Raw genomic sequence first — 5,000 nt, 5'->3', positions numbered from 1 at the left:
AGTATTCACTACTGTCACAAGTGGCCGGGATCATATATCAGTCATCTAAACGAAATGAGTTGGTATAACGTAGGTCTTGTCTGATTTAGGTAATTTTGTATGACAGGTCACAAAATAACATTTGATCTACATCGGACGTTGGCAGCACTGGTTACTGTATTTTTTCATGACACAATCTTTGCAACGTCGCCTCCAAAGTTTATTCAGATATACTGTTTTGTATTTTCCTCCAGTTATTATAATTTCAAGAAGGTAATGTATAGAGAAGAAAAGGCTTGTTTTACGTTTATATATCGATTCCCCAGTATGTTTTCCCCACCCAAATCCCCGAGTTCCCACTGAGGGTCCCCCATTATTGGAGGATATAGATGTATATTTATTTCTGAAACTATTCATTTGCGACGGGAACGAGTGTCATTTTCGAAGAGAGCGTAATTTTTTCTATAAGAAACAGTAGTTTTTTTCCTAGGTTACATTACCATGGAATAATATACAATGAAACCCTGATATTTAAACGAAGTGTCAATGTAAGTGACTTAAGCGTACCTGGTCAACGCCGGTAGGCCTAACCCCAATCCTTGGTAGACCAGCGTTCAGAATTGTTTACGTGTGAATAAGTTATTCTTGAAACGCTATAAAGACCACTCTCTTGGTAAGATGGGAAGCCCAAATCTAAGCAACTTCGTGACCAGATTGACGTGAAAACAGTTTATCCATCCAGGTATTTCCAATCCTCGAAACGGGTGTCTTCATGTGTAAACTGACGAGACCGCTCACATTTTTTGTCATTCGGCATTGAAAATGCCATTACGAATATAAGTAGACTAGAGGGTTTTATACGGTCGAACATGTTGGCCAACACGCTTGACAACACGACGTTTGAGAGAATGTTTGAAGTTTGAACGTGTGAAAGGGGTAAACATGTTTGACCAACGTGTTGGACTTTTGTGGGCGGAGCTTGCTCGGTGCATGTCCATGACTCCATGTTTGAACGTGTGAACGGTCATCAGTCTGAGTGACTGAGTCTCGAACCGTCATTCATTCTCAAATCTCGCCGAGGTAATATCTGTAATGAATGGAGTGACCATATTCAAAAGTTCTAAATATGTTGATTCATCCATGCGCATATAATTGCGCCATTCATCTGGGTCTAATTTCAGCTCTTTCATTAAATTGGTATGTGAAATTTGGTCCCTTTTAAGCAACCAATCCTTTGTCCACTTTGAACGCTTCCTTTTCTTTTTGTTGAGGGCAATCACTATCCCGACTGCCATCACCTCGTCTTGGGTAAGTGACATGTTGTTCCTTCTCCTTTAGGCACCGACTGAGGTTGTTGTCTCTCAGTTTGGTTTGAATATGTAAACACTCTTCAAACATGTGTTGGAGGTTCGATGAGCGTGTTGGCCAACATGCTTGACCGTGTAAAACCCCTTTTACACTGCTTGAAAAAACTATAGTTGTCTCTAAAAAAATGTATTTGTAAACATCAACGCACCGTTATTTTACCCGCTAAATGACAAGCACTAGACGCAAATTTAGGTAAAGCGTAACTCATTACTTCGAAGATTTCGTAAGACCTGGTCAGGGGGCCATAGTTGTAGTGATATTATTTCTGAAAGGATCGTGAACTTTACTTTACTTCGATGGCTGCTTTACCGGTCCCATACAGCAAGAGAACCCTACTCTTTACAGGACCACTGTCGTTTTACCTTATTCGTTCAGAGTATTTAACGTTTCATGCCTCGTATTCTTCATTTACTGTTAAATCGTCACTGTCAAAAGACTCATGAAATAAGAAAGTCTTCAGTTTCCTCTTGAAAGCCTTAATGTCCTCAATCATTCGAATGTTTCGTGGTAGCTTATATAGTCTCGGGCCGCATATTTAAAGGCTCTGGAGCCTACAGTAGACATATCTAGGTTCCAATAGTTTGAAGCCATCTTTAACTATTCTCGTGTCGACACGATTTGTTGGCTGCGTAATACGTAGCAATAACCTTAAGTATTTTTGACGCCCGGTTCTGTTAAATTCAATTCTCTCTTTAATCGGCAGCCAGTGCAAATCGATTAGTATAGGGATGATCCTTACTCTAGGTGGGACACCTTTATCAGTCTTACTCCTCTGTTTATTGTTTTGTAATTTCTTAAGTTGCACTTTTGGTAAACTGTAGTAGATGGAGTTGCAGTAGTCAATCCTGGTAATAACAGTTTATCACAAGTTTCTTTCCAGAATTTTCGTCTAGGTACTGTTTTTTATAAACGCAATATTTCTTAGATGATAACCAGCAGTTTTCATTACATTATTTATTTGGGCATTTAGAGTCAGGTTACAGTCGAGAAATACACCTAGATCTCGAACTTTACTAGATATCGGCACAGTCATTGTTTATGTTCATTTGAAGATCACCCAAGTTTCTCACGGTTTCTCTTTCCCACCACCAAGAATTCAATTTTGTTCTCATTTAATTTTAATTGTTTAAATGTCATCCATTCTCTAACACTATCAAGGATTCGGTTTAGAGTTTCAGTAGCGTCGTGTATATCATTTATGTATTAGTAAATTTGTGTGTCATCTGCAAATAGTTTGAACTTCACGCCATGCCTTTGTACTATTTTCGATAGACCAATAGTATAGATGCAGAATAAGGTTGGGCCAAGTACACTTCCCTGGGGTACCCTTCTGTTTAAGGGTTCATATGATGAATAAGAGTTTCCAATTTGTACATAGTAATTTCTACAAATTAAGTAGTCTTTTAGGTATTTGAAGGCTTGATCTTCAACGCCGATGGGCCGTAGATCGTTTACTTATTTTTTTTTACTTTTACGGTTCATTTCTCTCCCTCCGTCAGACACTAAAAGTCTGTTCAGGCGGGCCTTGGTGTGTGAAAAAATAATTTCTTTCCAGTTAATATTTTGCTCTGTATCTTATCAGTTATTTCGCTAGCATTTGTATTCAGGCTTAATAGTTTTCAGGTCACTATTTTAACACTTACTAAAAAGATAAGTCTTCAGGTTTTTCTTGAAAGCTGCCACATTTTTGCTAGCAGTTCATGCACAACTGTGTCAAAAGCAGCACTGAGATCGAGCAGAATTAAGATACGACATTTATTTTCATCCATCATTTCTAGTATATCATTTACAACAGGGCAGATGGCTGTCTCCGTAGAGTATAGTTTTCTGTAAGCAGATTGGTTGTCGGGTAAAGCTTCTATTACTTCTAAGTGGTTGACTAGTTCAAGAATTACATATTCAAGCACTTTTGAGATAAAGGATAGATTTGAAGTAGGTCTATATGAGCTTAATTCCTGATAGTCCAGTGCATTTTTCAGAACTGGATAGACTACAGCCATTTTCTCAGATTTAGGAAACTTACATTCATCAATGCTTGCATTTGTTATTCTCATTATTATTTCGGCTAGACTAGAAAAGTCTCTCTCTCTCTCTCTTCTCTCTCTCTCTCTCTCTCTCTCTCTCTCTCTCTCTCTCACTCACCAATTACTTCAGGTATTGGCATAGGATCGATCGCGCAGTTTGTTTTCTTTGCTCTCTTGATAATTCTGGTGATGTCATCTGGTGTTATGTTGTTAAATCATATTGATGTTGTCTGTGTGCCGGGTGTATCATTTATCTGCTGTTGAGTATTTACAAATGACCTGGTTATGTTTTCAATTTTGTTTCTAAATAATACTAGAAAATTATTTGCTAGCTCCTGGTCACTGTATCCAACAGGTAGCTTCTGTTTCTTTTGCATTTCCCATTATACCATTCAAGAGACGATATAACTTATTTATGTCTGTTGCTGCTTCGAGGATCTTTCTCTTATAGTATCCACTCTTTTACCTTCTTAGTAGGTAGTTATATTGACACGTAGCAGTTTTGCATTCTACCAAAGTACTTTCAGTTTTTAACCTATTCCACTTTCTTTACGTCTTTTTTCCCTCTTTTTTTTTCTAGTCTCTCCATCAAACCAAGGAGATTGGTCTTTTACGGTTATAGTCTTTTCCATCAGTGGGCACATGGTATCATATTCACTTTTACTCACTTTATTTTAAAGACAGTTAGCACATTTAGCTTGGCCATCATGATCACAGGGGATGTTGATGGCATCATTTATTTTCTTTGTAATTTCTTCAATAAATACGGTAGGAGGAAAATTTGATTTATGTCTAAAGTTTATTTTTTTTTCTAATAATGCATGTTTTTGTAGAGGCAGAATAAACGTAATGAGTTTGTGTACTGGGGAGATAGTATATTTCTCTTCGACTTATATATCTGATACAATATTATTCATGTCATCACTTAGAACTAAGTCTAGCGTATGCCCAGTTAAAGTATTTGTACAGTCGACATTATTCACTAGTCGATATGATTCTAGTAACTCATTAAATGCCATAGCGTCAGGATTTGATGCGTCATCCATCCAAAAATTGTAGTCCCCACAGATAACCAATTCGTTTTTCTCTATGGTAATCATCTCAATGAGAGCACCGAATTCTTCAAAAAAGATACAATAGTCCATTTCTTTTATCGAGACAGATTTGCACCGACTCGCAGCGGTGCCCCTTTAGCTCGGAAAATTTTCCTGATCGCTGATTGGTTAAAATTATCTCGTCCAACCAATTAGCGATCAGGAAACTTTTCCAAGCTAAAAGGGCACCGCTGCGAGTCGGTGCAAATCTGCATCGATAAAAGAAATGGACTATAGTGTTTGTTCCAGGAGGTATGTAGATTGTTACAAAGGAGTTTCTTGTATTTTTTGGCGTAAATTTTATTTCTATTTATTCAAAGCTTGTTACACTAATTCTTTTCAACGTTTTGAGGTTTGAGTAACTTTTATGAATAGAGTCCGACACTCCCACCAGACCTACCTTCTCTCGGTATGTGAAAGAAGGCATGTGTGGGGGGCCGTCATTTCAGTGATCTTTGCCTTGTCCAAGTTATTTAGCCATGTTTTAGATAATGCTAGTATATCTAAATGTTTCTCGTTTATCAATTCTCGAATT

The 5,000-nt window shown here is 37.6% G+C and overlaps 1 protein-coding gene and 1 long non-coding RNA gene across 3 annotated transcripts in view; one reads left to right on the top strand and one right to left on the bottom strand.

Annotated features, from left to right (window-relative positions):
- The window catches only part of LOC137620581 (uncharacterized), a 252,514-nt gene that overhangs the window by 399 nt on the left and 247,115 nt on the right, over nt 1-5,000 (top strand). The gene's annotated exons all lie outside the window — the stretch shown is intronic.
- The window catches only part of LOC137620580 (uncharacterized), a 34,962-nt gene that overhangs the window by 6,990 nt on the left and 22,972 nt on the right, over nt 1-5,000 (bottom strand). The gene's annotated exons all lie outside the window — the stretch shown is intronic.

Source organism: Palaemon carinicauda, chromosome 27 (assembly GCF_036898095.1).
Source record: "Palaemon carinicauda isolate YSFRI2023 chromosome 27, ASM3689809v2, whole genome shotgun sequence".
Taxonomy (NCBI): Eukaryota; Metazoa; Arthropoda; class Malacostraca; order Decapoda; family Palaemonidae; genus Palaemon; species Palaemon carinicauda.
The sequence above is the reverse complement of the archived record's forward strand: the minus strand, read 5'-3'. Positions and strand labels throughout refer to the sequence as shown.